Source organism: Parasteatoda tepidariorum, chromosome 1, assembly GCF_043381705.1.
Source record: "Parasteatoda tepidariorum isolate YZ-2023 chromosome 1, CAS_Ptep_4.0, whole genome shotgun sequence".
NCBI classification, from domain to species: Eukaryota; Metazoa; Arthropoda; class Arachnida; order Araneae; family Theridiidae; genus Parasteatoda; species Parasteatoda tepidariorum.
The window spans coordinates 50254322-50279052 of NC_092204.1; positions in this window are offsets into that span (position 1 = coordinate 50254322).

A 24731-nucleotide genomic window follows, 5' to 3' on the forward strand; every position below is an offset into this window, starting at 1 on the left:
GCAAAAAATTAAAAATGGCTATTCAACTTTACAAGTTATGATATTGGGAAAGTTTATGAAAAAGTATGAATATTGAGGGGAGTTAGGAAGTTCTCCTCTCAGGGGGTAGAGATATTTTTATTATATATTAGCAGATCCCACAAGAGAATTTCTTCTAGATTTCAAACCTCAGTAAATTATTCTTTTTTAGATTTCTCCGCTGATGTAATGACAGAGACATCATTCCAATAGTCATTATTCCCATACTCATAATTCTTTGATTTATTTCTTTACTGACACATCGTAGGTTTCGAATATAATAGAAAATTTCCTCTAGTTTTCAACTATGCTCTCAGAAATTTTCTATCTCGAACCATAAAAAAATATACGCAAAAAATTTGGTTTTCCTGTTTTTTTCAGGAAAAAAAGCATATTTTTCGAAAGTTTTTCCCCGTAAAATGCAGATTCGTGTTCAGTAATCCAAAAAACATAAGTATACAAAAAATATAAACTACCGGCAATTTTTCTAGCAAACATCCATTTTTAGCTTTGTTGCTTAAATTATTATTATTTCCAACAATTTTGAATGAAATAATGAAATAAAAAGCTTTAAATTAAAGTAATGATATTTAAATTGCTTTTGCACGGATTTTTATAACCCATCCGGCACATTGTAGGTTCAGAATTGGTAGGAAATTTTCTCTAGCTTTCAGATATCTTATCAGAAATTTTCTTTATTAAATCCTGAAAAAAAAATTATGCAAAAAAACCCTGGATTTTCCTGTTTTTTTCTGAAAAAAACAACGTATTTCCCTGAAAATTTGCTTTCGCAAAATGTGGATTGGTGTTCAGTAAACCAAAAAGCATAAGTATATAAAAATAAAGGCTCCCGCTTTTCTAGTAAACTTCCATTTTTGAGCCTTTTTGCTTGGACTATTACTATTTTTGACACGTTAAATATAATAATGAAATAAAGATAAACTAAATTAAAGTAATACTATTGAATTTGCTTTTGGAATGATCATTAATTTAAAACTATTACTAATGAAAAGGACTGTTAAGTATTTGTTGAACATTTACAGACATACATTCGGTATCAGAATATTTACCAATATTTCTTAAATATTGACTCCCTACTTTTTCAATATATTCATCTTTTTTTTTTCAGAAACTTCCATTCTTTTTTTCGACATTTCTTTTCTGCCCGCTTCTTTTTTTTGTCCTTTTCCGCACTGGTTTTTCCTTTCTTCTTTTCCCTGCCATCCTCGATTTATACTTTTTTAGAAAACGTGACGGGGCAAGAGAATTAAAGGAAATGAAAAATGTTTCATTCATGGAATAAGTGTTTGTGTTCACACTAAACGAGTGGACATAATGGAAAAGCAACGAAAATGTCATTTTGTGCTTATGTCTAAGCGTCACGTGCCAAGAGCCATAAAATATTGCTTTGCGAGCGACAAGCAAAAAAAAAAAACAAGCTATATTTCTATAATGTTTCCTTTTATTGACGTTAAATGCAGTTTGAGAGACATTTCAATGTGTAAAGGCAGATATATATCATGAAATAGTTTCACATTTAAAAGTAAAGTGAAATATGTTGTAAGAATTTGCAATGCAGTGCAATTTATTAGGTGTAAAAAAGTGTAATATATTAGTGTATATTCTAGTGCTAATGTGTTGGTGAAAAAACTATATTTATTTCAAGAAAATGTTGCTGGACTACTTTGTTAGAATTTTCATTCTGAAACTATGGTAAAATAACCGACAGCAGTCTGTTCATCTCATTAACTGTAAAGTTTACGGAAAATAAAATTTTTTTTACTTTTACGGAGTTGCAACTGCTTACAACTAGTCTGGTTATAGATCCCTGAATACAAAACCGTACGGTTTTGTAACCATTTACAACTAGCATGGTTTCAAAACCATGAAAATGATTTTAACTGGACGTTGGAGCTAGGCTTTTCGTTAAGCATTGGGCATTGGAGAGTGCCGGACACAGGAAGCTCTTCAAGTGTTGAAGGGAATGGAAGAAATATTATGCTGTCTGTCAACGCTGGGACTCGAACTCCCGTTCTGTCGGTCATGAGACTGACAGATTAACCCTATTGGCTATAATAAGTTTGCAACTGTTAGGAGATTTCATTAGATGAGCTTAGTTGATGAGATAAAATTTTGGTTGTTCAACTGTATTAGGTGAAAGCAATTAATAAACGGTATTTTTATCAGTTAACAGTTTGAATACCATCTTATTTATGGTTATTTGACTGTTTTATTTGAATGTAATAAAATAACAATTAAATAAATTGTGATTTAACAATTTTTTCAGAGAAATTGAATTTATTTTGATTTTATATATATTTACATGTACATATATATATATATATATATATATATATTCCCGAATAGCCAAATATTTAATTACCTAATTAATTTTGGTAGTAAGTACTGATTAAAATACGGAATAAGTTACGTACTGAAAAGCAAAATTGATGGAGTCATTCGTTTATGATATATATTTGCAAACCTATTAGAACTGCACTAATAATGTGCAGCTTTATTATAGATAATACAGAAATTTCACGGGTGTTTCACGGGTCTTTGAAAAATGATAAGTAACACTGAAAAGTAACCACTATTTTGATAAGAGGAACTATTAAAAGCGTGCTCATCTTAATTTTTTTAACTTAAATTCTCCGACGAAAAACAAGGAAAAATAATTTAACTGTATTTAATTTTGCTTTACTATTTGTTTTACCATAATATGTGTTTTGCTTTATTAATATGTGTTTCAGTTAAGTGCATAACTTCTTTTCATTATACAATATTGATTTATACTCCATAAGGAAACAGGGTATAAGTTAATTAATAAACAAAAATAATTTGCTGCATAGATGTGGTCTATCCTGGAGAGTTCTGTGTTTTATGTATATATATATATAGTTCAAAATGAAGATAAAACAAAGGAAAATTACAGACATATGAAAAAAGGGGAGAAAAGAAAAATAATAATAAAAAAATATCAAACATCTGGGGGAAAAAAGGATAAAATTTTTAAATATATTGTGGTCAAAATTATTTATTAAATAATTTCTTTGTTAATTAGTATAATTTTTCCACGTGCAAATCCATTTCGAGCCAATCCGTGGATAAAATTATTTACTAAAAATTTCTTTATTAATTTATACAATTTTTCAATGTGCAAATCCATTTCTTGCAAATCCGTGGCTAAAATTATCTACTGAAATTTTATTTGTTTGTTAATTTATATAATTTTTCCATGTGCAAATCCATTTCGGGCAAATCCGTTGCTAAAATTATTTACTAGAAAGATTTCTTTGTTAATTGGTATAATTTTTCTACGTGCAAATCCATTTCGGACAAATCCGTGGCTAAAATTATGTGCAAAACAGGTAATTCACATTTCTCTTTTCCATTTTATATTTGTTTCTTAAATGAATATATATTTTCTTAAATTATTTATGGTCAATTTCTATAAATTATTCAGTATAATATTGCGTTGCGCACATCCATTTTCGGGCCCATCCTTGGTGACTAACAAATCAAGCGCACTTCAGCAATGCTGTAAGAACGACACTTTAAAACAAAACTCCTCTAGNTATATATATATGTATATATATATCATCTCAAAATGAATTATGATTATTTTTTTTGGAAAATATAGGCTTTCAATAGGACCCATAGACTCACTTCGAAATTTACTTTCTCTAGAAGGCTTCAAAAATTAGCCCACATAAGTTAAAAAAACGAAAGTACTTGCATAACAACCAGTCGTCGAGAGTAACGCATAATGATGAAAAGAGGGTCACGTTTGCACTAATATTTCACAGGAAAGCTAAGTTTCCTGAATGACCCAGGAATTTCTACGGAAAATTCGAAGATATTTATTTAAAAAAATGTAAAGCTTCAGTATGTCTTGAAAATCTGAATGTAATAAGAAGAAAATAGTGTTTTTTGAGGAAATATCAAGTTAGCTTTGAGTAGGTAGCTTTTTAGTTATGGATAATGAAAAAATCATTAAAAACTATGCAGAAGATTATTGCATCATTTAGGTACAGAAGATTATTACATAATTTGTAAATTTTACTCATAACTTTTGAATAAAAACAAAAGTGAAAGTGAGTATAATTTTTCATCTATTCGAATCGATTGTTTTAAAAATTAAACTTTTGAATATAAAACACCTTAAGCCCTTATAGTAAAATTTTTGGCGTATTAACAAGTTTCCTTATAAAAACAATTTCTACTGATTCTTTCTAATCATTTCCATTTATTGATAAAAAAATTAAAAAAACTGGTATCTTAATTTAGTAATTTTATTAATTTTTTCTAAATTTCATTCTTAATTTAATTTTTTCTAAAAGTATGTTGTAAATAATTGTATGTTATAAATGTAGTATATAAATAATTGAAAATATTAAAGATTAAAAAGGAATTTTTTTAAAATTTTAATAACCCCATCTTAAGATGGGTATACTTATTTTGATAATTTGATGCAAAATAAATAAACACTGCAGATATGATTATAGTGTTACACAAGTACGGGTTTCTTAAAGTTTCCAAACTTTCAAAAATAAAACTCTCACTTTTGACGATTCAGTAATCCTTGAGCTATATTTTATATATTTTGAGAATTATTTCGTCATGAAAAAAAAGTGATTTGGGACAAAGCGGGAGCTCTTAAATATATGACGAAAATGTTTCCTCAGTTAGAAACCTCATCGTAGTACATTGTGGGAGATTGTTCACTCGAATATCGAAACTAAGATGAAGGCTGAACGATTGAAAATGAAGTGGCAAAAAAATCATCGCTGTTGTATGGTGGGGTGGTCAAGGAGTTATCAAGAAGATCGCGCATCGTACCAGGAAGATCGCGAGTTCGAATACCGCTTCGGGTAAGGGTGTGACTTTTTTCTCTGTTCTATTAGTCTTTTTGTGTTATTAAAGTGACAATGATCTATCTATGACCACGGTAAAGGGATTATTAGAAAAAGTTAGATACTTTAGACACTGCGAATTTTTTTTATATTTTTTTAAAAAGAAGTGACGATAGTTATTTCGTCTTTTTGACGAAATGCTCGCTCGGAGCATTTGTCAGAATCAGAGACGGTTGGGTAAAATTTGAATATCCATTTTTACAGTGCACTTTGTACCACCAAAATTGAGTTTAACAAGCTAAAAAAATAATTTTACAGATAAAAAAATATATATATATTCCTTGAAACTTGTTTATTATTGTAACATATTTTTTAAAATAAAAATTTTCAAGTTTTCTTAGAATTAATTTCTACGAAAAAATGGAGAGTAAAGGTATAATGGTTAATGTTTTTGTAAGATAAGATTTTCATCTTGAATTTTTTTTAAAGCATAAAAGTGTTCAGACTCAAAATTTCAAATCTCCTTGAATCTGATAATACCTAGCTGAAAAATCTAAAATATTCAAAGTTTGGTAGACTTTAACTATTAAAGATAAGCTATTTATCCTTATCTTAAAGTTGAAGTTGGAAAATGAAAGGAAGTATCATACAGAAAAAATGTCGTAGAAACGAGCTTTTTAAAGTCATTTCTGAAACTTGAAAGGTTTCTTCGAAATCTATAAAATCGTTATTAAGGCAGAGCAGAAACCCCTTAGTCCTCTAGGCTATTTCGTATTCCGCAAAAATATATATCGATAAGTTCATTCCATAGCTCAATCGTGTATAAATTCTTAGGAAAAGTAAAAATTAAGTAAATTAAGTAAACAGTTATTTTCCTTTGGATTAAATTTTAGTTGTTATAAGTTACTGCACTTCTATTCAAATATATATGTCTATAATTATTGTTGGACTTCAAAAGCATATCCAAAATGTTCTTATACGCTTGCACAACTCCAAATTACGTAATCAAATTACATAATTGACGCATAGAAAGTTACTGATTCGTAATTTTGGATGGTTCTTAATTATTATATATATTAACGTTATGATGTAGTTTTCGTAATATTTTTTTAAAGGAAACTTCCATAGAAAACTCGACTTGACTTAATGACGAATTATCTCTTGCGTCAGTGGTCTGACTCTTTGAGCTCTCTTTAGAAATTATGCGCATTAACTTTAAAAATAAAATTATAACTGTATTTGAGCTATATTGTGTGGATTTTTATTAACGTATTTAATAATTAATAAATCTAGAATCATTTTTAGCCACCATTTTTTACAAAATATGTAGTAGAGTACATTATTTGCTATATAATACAATAAACTATGCATTAATAATAATTTGAAAAAAATTATTTTCAAGTACACTTTGAAGATAATTGGATTTTGGATAAATGTTACTATATTACTTAAAATCTTTCTCAAAACATTAATATTTATTAAGAAGCGTAATTTATTTTTTCATAGATAATAGTTACGTAATAAAACATACATAAGCTAAAAACAATATCTAAGCAATATATAAAAAAGTATGTAAGCTAAAAACAATAACTAAGCAATACATGAAAACATATATAAGCTAACAACAATGGACATGTTAAAATTACATTTGAAATATATACTTTGCTCATAATTTTGAAAATATAAAGACATTTTTGATTTTTGTGATTTTAAATATAAAACGTAATGAAAAGAAAGTGATTTACAAAATAAAACGAAAAGTTGTTAACGAAAAAAGGAAAAATAAAGGTGAAAAACAAGAATAACATATCATAGTAGCCGAGAGAAAAAAATAGTGAAAGAAAGAACCGAAAGAGGCAAATCAGGGTAAAATGCATTTCCTCGTGCTATGGTGAGACATTGAGGAACTAATGTTGTTAACAAAGAAATTAGCATTAATAAGAGTAAAACAAGATTCCGAATCATCAAGATGAGTTGATGTAATTGGGGTGGAAATAATTTTTGTATTGTCGAAATTGAATTTATGCCCAAGATTCTAACATTGTGCAGCAATTGATGATTTCTTGTTTTCTTGAAAACAGAGATATCCATCGTGTTCCTTAAATATAAGTGTAGAGTATGATGTAGTCAAGGCCTCACTGGTAAGGAATGTTGTAAATGACTCAGCAATTATCAAAGCTAATAGGATTTTTAAAAGATTTAAATTTAATCTTGTTAGCAGGCCTCGAAAGGATTTTAAAACCAAAGCGGGATAGGGAATTTGTAATTTTATAACAAACTGTGAAGTAACAAGTTCTCTGTAAGGATTAGAATAAGAGAGGCGTTTGGGCCCAATGATTTTTTTTTCTTTCTCTCTCGGCTACTACCGTTTTTCTAGTTTTATTTTTTACTTTTAATTTCCCATTTTTCGTTGGAAACTTTAAATTTTATAGTTAAAAATATTTTTGTTTCTTCTTATTCAATTTTGGTAAGTCTTGAAAATAGGCGCCTATTTTTTAAAGCTTGAAACATGCTGACTGTTATTTCCTTTTTATATATTTTTGAAGCAAATGAAGCTTTTAATCAGGTAATATCTTACCGCTTCAGTTTCTTGGAATTTAGAGTTACACGTTGTTTACTTATATTTAATTATATTTTACTAACTTTCATTAGAAAAAAAGTTCTTACTCTTTTGATTTATAATTTTGTTAAATTGTATTTTCATATCTAGATATTCTAAACGGAGAGAAAATTCTAATGGATAAGTTCAAATCTTATATGAAATTAGGGCTGGAAAGTGGAACATAGTGTATACGTTTCAAAATGCTAAACCGGAGAAAGATACATATCTTTCTCCGGTATACATACTTATTCCAATGTTCTGAAAAGTGTCTTTAAAACTTGTTAATGGAAATTTTCTTCAGAAATGAGTTTACATGAGAGTTTGTTGCATTATCTTAAAAGTACCTTCAATTTTCCTTAGTTCGAAGAGGAAGGAAGATGGTTGAAATATGCATTTCCTTTTAACCCTAAATCTTGGAATTATTAGAAAACTTTTAGTTTCTTAAAAATGTAATTCTTATTGTAGATATATTTTGTAAAGATATGATACTAAAATAATTCATGTTCGGGGAGATGTTTAAGTTTTGCTGAATTAATCATTTTAAAAATCTCCTTTTCATTTTTATAAATCCCATACATTTAGAATTTTAAATTATACTTAAGAAATAAGAAAGTAAATGCGATTTACAGTTAAAGTTTTATGCCGTGCTAAGATTACAAATTTGATGAAATATAGCATTTGTGCAATTTAAATTAAATTTTCTTTAACTGAAATGAGCTATTATTCTTTAAGTCATACACAAGAGAAAATTTTTTTTTTTAAATTTGCAATAATTGTAGTTAATACTAAAATAGAATTTTAAATTAATGAACAACTTTTTTATTAATTTTTTAAAAAGCTCATTCACTTAGAATTTTCGTTTTAAAATTAGAGTAAAATAATCGGCAGCAGTCTGCCCATCCCATTAACCATAGAATTTACTGTAAAGAACATTTTTTACCTTTACTGTTTAGAAAACCGTTCAAAACTAGTATGGTAAAAAAACAATCAATACAAAACTCTACGGTTTTTTTTTTACCATTTACAACCAGCCTTATTTCAAAACTGTTAAGAAAAGAAGCTTAGTTGAACATTGGAGCTAAGCTTATAGTTAGGTAACGTTCGTTGGGACTAAAGTGCAGGACACTAGAAACTCTTCATGTATTGAAGAGAAAAGAGAAAATATTGAAGTGTCAACCACCGAGACTCGAACCCCCGTTCTGTCGGTTGACATATTAGCCCTCTTGGTTATCATATGTACAAAGCTGAAAGGAACTAAGTGACTTCATCAATTGAGGTTAGTTGGTGCGATAAAATTCTTGTTGCTTAATGGTATTAGGTAAAAGCAGTTGATAAACGGTTTTTGCCACACTTTAAAGTTTGAATAACATCTTATTTACGGTTATTTGACTATTTTGTTTGAATGTGGTAAAACAACAATCAGATAAGTTGTAATTTAACCATTTTTTTCCGAAATTTTTAACATTGTATTTAAACATGATCTTTTAAATCTTATATAATATAAAAGAAAAGACAAATTTCAAAAGTTTTTATTATTTTTTTTTCCAGTTTTAAATTAAAAGGTTTGAATTTTTTATTAATAAATAACATACATGATTTTTTTAAAGCTTATTGGACAAAAGTTTTAAATATTTTGATTAATGAAGGAAATTTAATGTATAGAACAGTTTAAATAAGTCCCATATTTTATTTAGTCATATAACTGAGCTCATTGAGGATTTTGAAGTTAAGAAATATACGGAAAAAAATCATTATTTATATAAACTTATATTTTAAATCTTATTTGATATAAAAGAAAAGACACATTTCAAAAGTTTTTAGTATTATTGTTTTTCTGCTTTAAATTAGAAGGTTTGAATTTTTTATTAATAAATAACATACATGATTTTTTTTAAGCTTATTGGACAAAAGTTTTAAATATTTTGATTAATGAAGGAATTTTGATGCATAGAACAGTTTAAACAAGTCCCATATTTTATTTGATTACATAACTGAACTCATTCAAGATATTGGAATTAAGAAATACACGGAAAAAAATATAAATTTATATTTTAAATATTATTTGATGCAAAAGAAAAGAACTATTTCAACAGTTTTTAGTATTATTGTTTTTTAGTTTTAAATTAGAAGGTTTGAAATTTTTATTAATAAATAACCTACATGATACTTTTTAGCTTATTGAACAAAAGTTTTAAATATTTCGATTAATGAATGAATTTTAATGCATAGAACAGTTTAAACAAGTCCCATATTTTATTTGATTATATAACTGAGCTCATTCAAGATATTGAAATTAAGAAATATACGGAAAAAATATAAATTTATATTTTAGATCTTATTTGATGCAAAAATGAAATATTTCAAAAGTTTTTAGTATTATTGTTTTTAAGTTTTAAATCATAAGGTTTGAATTTTTTTATTAATAAATAGCATACATGATTTTTTTAAGCTTATTGGACAAAAATTTTAAATAGTTTGATTAATGAAGGAATTTTCATGCATGGAACAGTTTAAACAAGTCCCATATTTTATTTTATTATATAACTGAGCTCATTCAAGATATTACAATTAAGTAATATACGGCGGAAAATCAATTTTGCAGGACGAAGAAAAAAAAAATTAATGATAATTTCTTACCAAAAGAAAAGTTAGAAAAAATCTATTGTTCTAATGATCTTTGAGACATAAAAATGTTTTTTGTTCAGACAAGTAATTTTTATGACGTTAATAAATAGTTCTTTTTTTCAGAAAAATAATTAGAGTTGAATGTATTTTTTTCTAATAATGCGGATAAGATCAATGGAGAAATAGTTTTGTGTTTGAGTGATCTAAACTAATTAGATGGATAGGAGCTCTCAATTTTGGTAAGAGTTTGAAAAAAAAAACCAAAAATATTTTTTTTAGAAGAACTCTCATTATCACCCCAGAAAGTGTATTTTTTTCATGTTACAAATATTGTGTTGTTAAAGTTAATTGGATTCATTTTATTTATTCAATTTCTTTTGTTGGAAATAAAATGATCTTTAACCAAACTAGTGGTTTGTGTCCCATAAATAAAGTAGTGGATTAAAAAAAAGAATTTAAATTTTTTTAAATGTATTAGGCAGACAATTTATTAATCAGAAATTTTGAAATATATCAAAACATCACTAAATATATCACTAAAAAGTAAGGTACAGAAGAGCATTGTGTGACAAGGCATCAAGCGCATCAAAAATAGGCACCCATTCCCAAGACTTGACAGACAGACGTGAATGTAACAAAGCAAAAATGATCTGAAAAAAAAACCTTAAGTTGCCTACGAAGAATGGAAGAATGAAGGTAAGAAATTAAATTTAGAAAAACCACAGAAGCCGATATTCAAAGCCTGCCGGCAGCCAACGAATATTTCTCTCACAAATTTCTCCCTTCACATGCATTTTGCTCAAAACTGAATATATCCTGTTTTAATTTTGAATACATGAGATTTTCAAATTCGACTATTATTTGTTTAGTCTGACGCTTTTTTGCTCAATTTTGGGGCACCCTTTTCTACAGTGTACTTTTGATCATTCAGTGTCTGTTTCGCCTTTTACTTCTAAAAATATATGCATATCATTTTAAAGTGTCAACTGAAAAGCTGAAAATTCGAAGACCTTATTAAATATAAAATCAAAAGCAAAATTGTCTAAAAACTGTTTCCTAATACTTTTTTGAAAAAATATGAATTTATTACTTTCAAAACCTTTAAGGCATTAAATTCGAACTGAATATGGTCATAACTTTAATATAGAATTTTAATAAAAAATGCGTCTAGACTAGTTAAATCAGATGCGTGAAATTTTTAAAAAATCATACGAAAGAATTTTACACAAATGGCCAATTTATAAAACTATTACTACAGCATCAACATTATATCAAAATATTAGGAATAGTTTATTCACTCAATACAGAAAGCAGCGATTTCTGTGTACTAGACTAGTGCATTATGAATAGATCTTTAAACGAAAAGAAAAAAAATAGTCCAGACTAGGACTAAACCATCTCGTTGCGTGTCCTGACTCAATGTCAGGTCACATAATGAGATGGTCCTGATTGTTGCAAATTTTACCCATGACAAGTTCTTTGAAATGAAGCTTTTTATTTTGAAACATAATTTAGAGCATATAAGATTGGCATTACAAGTTAGCGTGTATAATTGGCATTGTGGAGTGTGGGGCCCTAACTAATTATCTTGACTTTTATATAACACTTTAGATATCAGTTTCTCTTTAAATAGATCAGGACAAATAGTATTTAGTATAATAAAATATGCAAAATGTACACTTTATGCTACATCAAATTGTTACGACTTAAAATGATAAAATAAACGTCCGGAAGATTGAGGTCTGATATAGATAATCATGCTCCTTCCTTAATTTAAAATTTGAAGATCTGTATCTGTCTGGAACAAAAATGTCATTATTTTGGACCATTGGTGGTACGCGAAGGATTTGTTAACGAACAAGAATTTTTAATTAGTATTTTCAGCTAAGTTTTCCACCCTTCCTCTAATACGAAGTTGTGATTTCATACTGACTGATTATTATACATTTTATTGTAATTATTAAACTCTGATCGATGTGCCTTGCTCTTCGGAGCAGCCCGCCCTGTAAGTCTAAGTTTATTGTAATTATTAAGTAAATATTAATTTATCCTTATTATCATTTGACATTTTTATCGTCTATAATTACTAAGTTAATTAGAAATTAAAATTGAAAACTTAATACATTTAATATTTTTCAAATTGTCATGTGCAATCATGTACAATTTTCATGAACATTGTGCAATCAGCTATGTAGAATTTTCAAAAATGGCAGAAACATGCCAATTTTGTATTGAAGGGAGACTTTTGAAAATCCACTCTAATCACTTGGGTAACTTCTCCACAATTAGAAGAAGAGGGTGTTGGGCTCGTGTGAGTATAGTAGCAGCTGAATCAACCAAAGAAGGGTCAAATCCGTGGTTAGCAGCAAGTGAGTAGAAGACTTAAAGTTCGGTGTTCGAAGAAGGAGTATAGGAGCAAAGGTTCGGTGCGCAGAAGACGAAAGTATGAAATACATAAATTTTCTGACAATTTAGGTGATTAGAATTAACATGAAGAGCGTGGGGGGGGGCAAAGAGAAGGCTAAATGTTTGCGATTCACAGAGGTGGTAACTTGATCAGGGTGTTTAATTACAAGAACATCCATAAAAGGGAAAATAAAATTAGTTTCAGGTTCTAAAATAAATTAAATATTGCGGTCAACCGAGTTAACAACAAAAAGTAACTCTTGAAATTTTTATTACAGTCTGCTAAGACATCGTCACCATATTTTTTCAACCACGAAAATTGGAACAATTTAAAAACTTTTTCTTTAAAATATTGCAGAAATATTCATGCCTTATTTCGAAGCAAAAGCTCATAATATAAACATTTGGCAACTAATTTGAAAAAATCGTTTAAACTTTACATCAGGATTAAAAATCTAATAACAAATCAATTTTAATGCAAATTTCTTTCATTATTAATCATTAAAAAATTGAAGTTAACATGATTAGGAAAGTAAAAGAATATGCCAGACACATGTTTCCATGCAATTCTTAATTCTTATGATGTACCCTATATGTCCTAAAAGTTTAGCCGCCTTGGTTAGGCTCACTTTATACATCATCTTTCTCTATTAAATCTAACCATTTCAGCCAGTAAAGAGAAAAGGCTTTTGGAAAATGTGAATCCATAAATATTTCCAGTTCTTTTTCTAGGCAGGGCCTGCCTTAGGCTTGGGTCATGATTGCCTTAAAATAAGATAAAGTTTGGTGAATACAGTTTCTTACCTATGACTGGAGAGCACCTCTGTCATAGGCTCACATTTTTTGTAATCGTTTTATATTTTTTGTTACTCACAGTACTTTCTACAGTATTGAGCTGCTTGTACAATAATGACCAAAAGGTTCAAGGTAAAAATAAATTGAAATCAATTCCAAGATTGCGTTAATTGGTTTTAATGAAAAAAAAAACAAAACAAATATAAGGAATTGGTTCAGTAATTTTGGTTCAATATGTTTTTGATGATACAATATTTTCATTTTTCAGTAATTGGGTCAGTTTTTTTAGGAAGAAAAGAAGACATACTTTCTTGATAGGTAACTAGAAAAAGAGATATTCCTACAATATAATATTTCATATTATTTGAGCAGATTAATTCCCATTTTTATTAAACTTTTATATTAACTGTTAAGATCATATTTACAATTTTAATTAACAACATATATTTTAAGAGCTCGTAACGAAAGTAAACTAAAAATTAAAATGGAATAATGAATTCTATAGTCAAAATATACTTTAATCTGCATGCATGTCTGAAACTAAGGATGTAAGGAAAAAAGATCACTATCCCTTACATCTTACGTACAAAAATTAAAGACTAATCATCAACAAACCAATTAGCAAAATAATCTGATTAACTAAAGGATAGCCTTACCAATGCATTGAGATACGTAATTACAAATTGATTACGATTTAATAGAGAGGGTTACTTTTTAACAATTACGATATATATATATATATATATATATATCGTAATTGTTAAAAAGTAACCCTCTCTATTAAATCGTAATCAATTTGTAATTANTTATATATATATATATATATATTGTAATTTCTTAATTATGTGTAGGTAGTTTACTGATCATGTATCAATTTATTGTAAATTAGTTGTAATATATTACTGATATATTGTTACTAATTTACAATTACTCTATTATTTAGTTTTTTTTCTGAGTCATAGATAAGAGTAACTATAAAGAGTAGTTTTGACTTTAATATAATTATTCTTCATTTTGAAAAGTCTTTTTCAATAAAGAATGCATCCTGTTCGTTTATTCTATATTTCATCAAAATTTTATTATAGATCTTATTCTATAATTCTATTAATACATTGTATATATATATATATAAAATATTGTAAAAGTTGTAAAATAAATAGAAATTCTTTTGTTACCTTAAACATAAATCAAAGATAACAAGAAAATATTACTAACGACGGTTTATTATCACAGAAGAAAAAATATTGACCATGTACCTAAAACTTAATGATGAAATATTTTTGGAAAATTTTTGAGAAAGTTGAAAAACAATTTATCTCAATCTTTTAAGTGGCATTGATAAATAGCTTAAAATTACAGTATAGAATTTTAATATTTCAATTCCATCTATTATGGATCGTTATTGAAAAGTCTCATTAAAAAAAGAAAAAGAAATCTGTTTGAAAAATGTTTCCTTAGAAATTGGTGCTTATTCTATCCAAAATCATTTGAGAATTAATTAAAGATTTTGAGTTTTTAACACAATATATATGAAATACTTTTAAAACTAATGGTTTTCAAAGATTCGAAATGTTTTAGGGCATTTTTTTTCTTAACCATCTTACCTTCCTGTTTTATATATCAGAAACTTTTGGGGTAATTTCTCTTAAAATCGAGAGTTAAATTAAGCTAATTTATTTTATTTGAATATTAGACTGCTTATAAGAATAAAAAATTATGTATATGTTATTGCGCTGTAATTAGGTAATTAGTAAATCAAATTAAAATGAAATGGTTGAAAGATGCATAGGACGAATAATATTAAAAGCAAAATAACATTATAAAAATTGGCAATCTCATTCGATTAGCCTATAATATAGTTGGATCCTGCGAGGTTATACTTTGTACTATGAATAAATAGAGCAAAACAAAGCTAATAAAGTACAAATAAAGTTACAGAAATGGGCATATAACAGTTTTGGTTGTTCAGTTTGTGTTAAAAGTACCTGCATTTACGATGTCGGTACTTTTTTACCGTAAAATTCATTTCTACCGAAATATGTTACACTCTTAAAATTTTTATTCGCAAATTACCATAAAATAATCGGCATCTGTCTGTTTATCCCCTTAATCGTAAAGTTTACGCTAAAGAACATTTTTTGCCTTTACGGTTTTGAAACCGTTTACAATTTGTATGGTTAAAAACCATGAAATCAAAAATATGCATTTTTACTAGCCATTTACAGCAAGCATGGTTTCATAACCACAAAAAAATTGAACTGAACATTGGTGCAAGGCTTTTCGATAGGTAATGGATATTGGAGTTAAGTTGTGTTTAATGAATGAATCGTGGAATGTGGTTTATTTAGTTTATCTGATTTTCTCCTAGAGAGGGGAAAGACTAGACTTTTCTGTGTTAAGCAGCTTTATGGTGTTGCCATCTACTCGTGAAGGAGAGTATCGTATTTTAATAGTCCAGGGTTACAAATTATGGAGTGCTGGCAGTGATAACTCTTTATGAGTTGTAGGGAAAAGAATAAATACTGTGTTGTAAATGCTGAGTCTACTATCCTTATTCTGTCGGTCATGAGATTGACAGATTAGCTCTCTCAACTATAATATGTACCCAGCTGCAAGGAGCTAAGTTTCTTCCCTAGTTGTTCAAAGTTTGTTTGTTGAAGTTCTTGATGTTTAACCGTATTACGTGAAAGCAACCAATAGACGTTTTTTTTCTCCAGTTAATAGTTTTATGCCATTTTATTTATGGTTATTTGATTGTTTTATTTGAATATAGAAAAATAACAATTAAATAAGTTGTTATTTAACCATTTTTTCCGAGGCATTTATAACAGTGTACGGAAAAAAAATCTGGTATCCCGTAATTTTTACAGTAATAATTACCGTTAAGTCTCTGAATCACTCTAATTAAATAAATATTACTGTAAAAATTACGGTATAATATTTTACGGCAAAATGGATTTTACGGATGATGCATCCAATTGCCGGTACTTTAAATCGTAATTTGATCCGGAGATTTTCTTTTATAATGTAGGGAGATGAGAAACAGGTTATGGGTTGGGTGAGAACCACAGATTTTGTTGATATTGTATAATATAATTTAATTTTATGCTTTGATAATTTGATAGTATGTAATTTTATTTTAGATCTTTCCTTTGTTTCTACCACTGTAACTTTAAAATTTTTTGATTATTATTACATAATACTTTGCGGTTTCTTTATACATATCTCCCTTGTAATGTTATTACACGGCAGTTTAAATAAAATAATAAAGTGATATATTCAGCCTTGAATACCAAACCAAATAATAAAGTTATAGAATGAGCCTTTTTTTCCTTAAAATAGGATATAAAAAGAAATTTTTTTATAATAGTATCCTAAAATCTATTTAATAATTTTTTTTGAAAATCTTATTTATCAAGTAAAAGAAAAAAAAACTTTCAGTAATGTTTCAGATTAGTTTTGAGTTTTAGGAGAATTAGATTAAATTTTATCTTTAAGTTTAAAGGATTGCTCCTTACATTTTCAGATTAAGTCGACTGCATTTGGTATTTTTATCTTAAGCTCTTGAAATGATATAGAACGTAGTTGGATTACATTTATGAAAGTTGGATTACAGTTTTAAATTTTCTCTTATTCCCAAGAAAGAAAGAAATAGTCATTGGTATTTCAAATTTATATACAAAAAGTATAAATACAAAAAGTTTAAATACAAATTTAATGTATTTATTGAAAAATTAATTCTAAAAACAACTAACATTATACAGTATTAAATGAATTTAGAAGCATACATACCTTTTTCCGATTTGGGTTTGATTCTGAATGCCATTCTGTATCTTTAGTAATCTAATTTTTTCCAGCATATAATTTTAATCAACTTAACTATAGGCAAATAAATGTAGTATGAATTATCCAAATTTATTCTATCTGTTTTAAAAATAGCTAAAATTTGTAATAAATACTAGTAATTTATAATGAATAAATAAACTTTCTGCTCAATTAATTTTGCTGTTTATTTTAATATTAGTTATTCTTACAAGTGATTTATAATTTATTTTCTAAACAAAATTAAAAACACCTTATGACATTTTAATAATGCTGTGGCAATGAGTCATTGTACAGGAGTAACAATCCTTAAGGTATTCGAAATAATTGGTATTGGGTAAAATTTTGAGTAGATGACATATTGTTAAGCAATTCAAAGCATTACTTTATTTACAGAAAGTTTGTCCAAGTCAAAAGTGAATAAATGAGATTGCTCTAGAGGTACTGCAGTTATAGCAGTGCCGCGTCAACAGTGAAAGTATTATCGCAGTGGAGGAAATCGATCGAAAGTAAAGTTATGCTATATATGGATGCATCCAGATCGGAACACCGATTGATTTCCTACCCCAAAGGAGTGCTATCAATTCAACACAATACTGATGTACTCTGACGAAATTAAGGAAAGCAATCAAAAGCAAACGTCCAGATCTTTTCACATGACAAGAGATCCTTCTCCAACACAATGCCTGCTCACACGTCTCCCATGAAACCCAGACGATCTTACAAAATTTTTGATGTGAAGTGCTGGAACATCCGCTGTACAGTCCAGATTTGTTACTCAACTTACCAGATCTTTGAGCCACTTAAGAGAGTCTTAAAGGGAATACATTTCCTTTCGAACGGCGAAGTGAAGGAAGCTGTGTATGATTTCCACCAGAATCAACTACATTCATTCTACAGCAACTGCTACCTGTGTTAGAATGCCTATGGCAATTTATTTTGATTTCCAATAAAGATCTTTTCTTTCAGCTTGTCCACTTTTCATTTGGGCAACTTTTATATTTTATCACAGTACGTCGCATGGATTATTGCTTTTTAGATGATTCTTAACTCACAATTGGATTATAGATACAAAATGTACTTTTTTTAAGAAAAAAAATAGTTTGAATAAAGGTCTTTGAGATTTCAAACCTTCAGACTTAGAAAAAAAATAAATAACTATATACTTAATACTTGATTCTGAAAAATTATACTTCATTAAAAAAGTCTTGAATTTAGAATGCTTAGAATTCTTTACCTTCAAAGGCCACTTAAGAATTCAACATTTTGTTATCTGCATTTTATCACAATAAACTTCATCGATTATTGCTTCTTAGTTGACTGTTAAATCACAATACACAACTATATTTATTTGAAGTTATATTCATCTTATTCATTGCTTTAAGAAATTTAACATCAAAGATTTATCTCTCATTTGTTTACAACAAAGAGAACGTTCTCTTATCCAAAGATTTCAATACATCTTTTCATGTCCAAAAAAAGAAAAGAAAAAAAAAAGAAAATATCGAAAGCAGTTTTTTTTATTGAATTCGTTTTGATTTTTACTTTGCGAATCACAAAAGGGTTTTTGAAATCTATTTGCTAGCTAATAAGAAATTAAATGCTTTTATAAAATTTAAGCAAAAGTTGTTGGAATCTAGATATTGAAAATTATCAGAAATCAACTCAGATGAGTATTTATGAGAGACAGGCCATGTTTATTAGATGCCAAATATTAATACTAAATAAATTTTGAAAGTGATCTGAATTCAAATTATTTTTTAAAATTCACGTAATACTTTTACTATGTAAAGCATTTGATATTAGAGCATAAAAAAGTAAAGAAAAACATAACATGAACCTGGAAAAAATTACGCACAATGACAGTCAGGGAATAAAGAGGAAATACGCTCTCTGCAAAATCAGTTATTTGCACGAAAGCAGTGTAGAAGTGCTTATTTACAAGAGCGATTTGATTGTTATTAGAGCCAAGGATAATACAGAACTTTTTGGCTTTGTTTTCCTAAGTGAAGTATCTTAAATTTTACAGTATAATAATTTCAAATTTAAGCGATTTCTAAATAGCTACGAACCTTGGATTACAGGAATACTCTAATATTTTTTTCTGGAGTCGATCAAGCTTAAATAAATTACTTTTCAATCACTTCACTAAAAATGGGAGAGTTTGTGTGAATACTACTGAGACTAAGACCTAACTCAACTTAAGCCTTTATGCTAGGTGGACTTAATACGGCTAGATGGGTAGATGGTTTGCTAGACGGGTAGATAGCTAGATGGATAATTGCTTAAATTAATCCCTGTTACTCACTGTAGAAAGAATAAAAAAATTTTGTTACTGATATGTACAGAATAAAATTGCGTATAATAATCTATCATTAAATAAATAAATAACTTTGATAACATTCAACCATATATAAATTTGGTATTAGGTTTACAATATACTGTTTAAAAGCTTTCTGGTAACACGTCAATGTCCTGGCATTCATAAACCAGGAAAATGACAAATTTGCCATTTTATAGCATTTAACTTTACTTTAATTTAACATTTTGGCCTAAGACGTTTATATTGCGCAGAAAGCATCAGGATTTCTTCAAATGACTCAGATAAATCTATGTAGTTAATGTTATTAATGATTTCAAGAAGCCAGGAAAATGACAACATAAAAACCTAATGACCTTGAAAATTGTTTTTGAAATAAATTTTGAACCAGAAAGTTGGTTCTTTATTCATGCAACAAGGCATGTTCAGATAGGATGGTATCTAATCAATCTATCAACACAAGATAATGATTGCTGGCGCTATTTATTTTGGTTATAAATCACTAAATAAAAGTAGCCAGAAAAATGACAGTTTTTCATGTGGCAAACAAATTATCGACAGAAAAAATTATTTTAAACGAAGTTTTAGTAAATAATATCCTCTGCTTATATTCTAGAAATGCTTACAATTGTTGAGATAAAAAAAATTAGATATTAAAAAATTTATGCCAAGTTTTGAAGCTAGTTATTGTTGGAAATATTGCTTGTGATATACCAGAAACATGACATTTTGAGATTCAATTAAATTTCTTAGCTTTACAAAACAGTCAAATGCTGGTGCAAAGTCTTTTAAAATAATAACAGCAATGCTATTTATTAATTTTTAAAAAAAAAAGTTTTTTTAGTAGTATAGTATAAGATCTTGGAGCAAGGGACTGTGAATTGTCATATTTCGTGAGAATCACCCATATAATAAAGTATTATTTAATAATTTCAGAGCAAAAGTTACTTTTTCTGATTCTTTTGTCTCTTTTATAATGATAACTATTATTATTATGATAACTAAGAATACCTTCTATGTTACTTGATAAGATCAGTATATTTTCATATAAAATAGAAATATTGGTATTTAGATCTCAATTATTCAGTTTTCAATAACTTACGGAGCTTAGTTTGCAATCCGACTTTTGTTATAAATACCAGACAGTTATGGAAGATCTTTTCCATACGCTTCAAATAAGATTACTAGATTTCTATGTATCTGGTAAGCGATTGCAGCGAACACTAAAATCGTAGTGATCCAAAAAATTCTGTGAATGTTGTTCCGGGTTTGCAGAGAAAAGCGAGCAGGGTGTGGTAGACCCCTTTTATTGAAATAAAATGCTAGACTGCGCGATGTTTTAAACAAGCCAAATTGAAAAAGAAATAAACTGATAAAAATAGGTGATAATACATATAAGTTAGCTAAATATTTTAAAGTTTTAATATGAAGTTATCTTTCGATTTTATGTACGTGGGACAGATTCACCTAAACTTATCAGCTTAAGGGGGGTCAGGACCCTTAAAACTCTCAAAAAATCGATTTTTCAAGAATCATTTTTTTTTATTCCTTGCATTATTCTGCGCATTTTCATATCTTACATTTCGAAATCTTTCAATTGGTTCAAAAGTTATAAGGGTTAGAAGACAAGTCACTCACCAACAATTGCTTTAGTGGGCGTGGTCGCGAATTGCTTCATTTCGGGCTTATCTTATAGTTTCTAATAATAATCTGAGATTTAAAGTGTCTACAACTCAACTCTGCTCCAACCCTTTGCAGATTTTATTTGTTTATATTCGAATTGCATGCGTTTTTTAATCTTAGATTAATATTTGTACATTCGTCTATTAGCTTTCATTTTAGTCAAAAATCTAGTTTCGGTTTGATTTATTTATTATAAATAATCATGAATAATCCTCGTAGATCTGGTCAGAGACCAAAAAAGAGAAGATTTCGTGGAAATCAATTTCGGCAAAGTGTAAATGTGGGCAGTTGCAATGTTTTTATTGAAAAAGAGGATTTTAAAAGTGCTTCTAAGAAAAAGCTTTCGATGTCATGTTCCAGTTTCAAGGATATCGAAACTGAAACTAAAGAGACTTTTGATGGTTATCGCCTTATTGATGTTGCTTCCTTGATAAGTTTTTTCAATAATGTAGCTGCTTGTGGAATTTGTCATGCTTCCTTGAAAATGACTGAGAAATCCCAGTGTGGATTGTTGTCTTCTTTTGAAATAACATGTCAAGCATGTCAGAAAAGGGATGTTTTTAAAAGCTGCAAACTGATAGGAGTGAATAAGAACATTCCAGAAGTAAACAGAAGATCTGTTTTTGCAATGCGGTGCATTGGTGGTGGACTTTCAAGTCTGCAGACATTTTGTTCTGTGATGTGCTTGCCCAAGCCCATAACTCAGAAATCTTATGATAAAATTAATTCTAAAATATTGGAAGTATCAAAAGAAGTTGCTTTGTCATCCATGGAACAGGCAGTTAACGAGGAAAAGTGTCTATCAGATAATCCAAACAGTCTAACCGTCAGTGGAGACGGCACCTGGAAAACCAGAGGTCATACGTCTTTAATAGGCGTATGTACCCTGGTAGGCGGCGAGACAGGAAAAGCTGTTGACATAGAAGTAATGTCGACATTCTGCAAAGGTTGTGCTTCGTACAAGGGTCCAAAGTTTGGCTTGAGATATCATAAGTGGCTATCTTCTCATAAAACAGTGTGCCAGAAAAATCATGCCGGCTCTTCTGGAAAAATGGAGGTTGACGGCATGAAGAGGATTTTCCAAAGATCTGAAGAAAAATATGACGTCAAGTATGAAACATACATTGGCGATGGTGATTGTAAAACTTTCCAGGCTATTTGTGAGGCAAAGCCATATGGAAAAGATGTTTCGATAACCAAAGTGGAGTGTGTGGGACACATACAGAAGAGAATGGGCACTCGTTTGCGAAAACTCAAAACTTCATATGGCAAAAAAAGGCTTTCAGATGGTAAGACGATAGGTGGTCGGGGAAGACTGACAGACGTAACAATAAATAGAATTACAAGTTATTATGGCAATGCAATTCGCCAAAACAGCAATAACTCAGTCAACATGCGAACAGCGATTTGGGCCATATGGGCTCATACTTGCAGCACGGATAAAGAGCCGATGCACTGGTTTTGTCCGAAAGGCGAAAATAGTTGGTGCAGCTATAATAAAGCTGTGCATAACAACAAAGTGCATGAGTATAAGCACCCAATGCTGGTTGCTAAAGTTGTTATGGAGGCAATAAAGCCAATATTTAAGGATCTGTCTCATCCGTCTCTTTTGAAAAGATGTTTGGGGGGTAAGACCCAAAACCCAAATGAGTCGTTGAACTCACTCATATGGAAGTTTTGCCCTAAATTTGCTAGTGCTGGCAAAAATGTTGCCGAAATAGCTGCATGTATGGGTGTTTGTGTTTTTAACGATGGAAAAAAGTCTTTGATGTCTATTATGAAACTGTTGGAGCTACAAATCAACAAAAAAGCAAAGCAAAACTTTCATGCTCAAGATAAACTCCGCGTAACAAAAGCTGAAAAGCGAGCTAGTGAACAGTCTATTGTAGCTCGTAGAGTGAAACGACAAAAAAAGATTTGTGAAAATGAGAGAATGAAAAAAAGTGAAGGGGGGGATATGTATATTTCTGGTGGCTTTTAATTTTTAAATGTTTTTTTTTATATTGATTTTATTATAAAATAATAAAATGTAAGAAATTTATTCCTTTATATCTATGTCTTTGAGGTTACTTAGGATTTCTAGATAAACATAAAAATGGATATTGTTATAATAATCAAAATTTTAACTTTGTGGTCATTTTTATAAACAATTTTTTAAAAGTTACTAATTTGAAAATCTTTTGTTTGCTTTTGAAAATTTATTTTAAAACATCATCTTTTAGATTTTTATAAATCTCAAAAATCTATCATTTAGGTTGGTTTGGTTTTTGTATCAATCATTTCTAATGTTTGAAAAGTTGATTACTATTTGACTCGATGCTCGTTATGTGACAAGTCGTTGTGAAATGTTACTTTATTTTGTTTATAAGTCAAATTTAGTTAATGTATTACTGTTTAAGTTGTATGTAGGTATTGTAAAATGATTTATTTTATTTATTTAGGCATTTTTAGAAAAATATATTGAGTGGTATTCGAAAAAAACAAATTTTTAACTTTAAAGTCATTTTTCTCAAAATGTGATATGTTGAACTTGTGCGCACTGCGTACAAAGAACTAATTGATAGAATTGTACGAAACTTTAGGAAAAGTTTTATGATATGGTTTGCTACAACTGGTACCTACTATAAAAACCATTACTCTCTTAAAATTTTTTTAAATAATTGTGTAATGTGCCAAAAATATAGAAATTTGAAAAACTTAAACTTTTTTAATTTTTAGAAAATTAAAATATATGTATATCAAAATAATATTAGGTAACACAGGTTTAGGGTAATTATAACTTTAATTTAAAATTAGTTTGACATTATTTTGATGATATTTGACTCGTACGCTTTGCGCGCAATGAAACTCACTTTTTCGAAAATAAAAAAATTTCACTATATTAAAAAAAGTCTGTAATTTTTTTTATGAATGATTTTTTTTGAATTTAGGTATTTAATTATATTGATAATAGTGCTAGTAAATGATAAAAAAAATTTCATAGCTTTAGGATAAATTCAAAGATAGTTACAGTGTGTCGAAAATATGGTATTTCATTGTATCGTTTAAGGCGTTAAAGGGTCCTGATCCCCCTTAAAGTTATTTTTATATAGTTAAAATATAGCATTGCATTTACATACTGTTAATTTATAGCGATATGAATCGTAATGAAAAGATTCTAATGCAGTTACGGTTTTAGTAATATTTTACAATAGGGTATCCCTTTAACTTTTGGTGACTTTTGAAGTCAATATCGGAACCAAATATTGATCGATTTTTTAAATGTTTTTTGCTAAACACTAATTAAATGTTTTAACATTTAATATTGATGTGAGTTTATGAACAAGAAAATCATGATATCAACAAATAAGAAATAACTAATATGAACAAGAAATACTCATAACTAAATGTTTTAATATTTTATATTGATATTGATTTATCAACAGACGTACAAAAACGATATGATAGACAAATGTTGTGGTAACCGGTAAAAATTGCGGTAGTAAATACTAATACTAACTAAATGTTTCAACATTTTACATTGATATTGATTTATCAACAGACGTACAAAAACGATACGATAAACAAATGTTGTGGTAACCCGTAAAAATTGTGGTAGTAAATA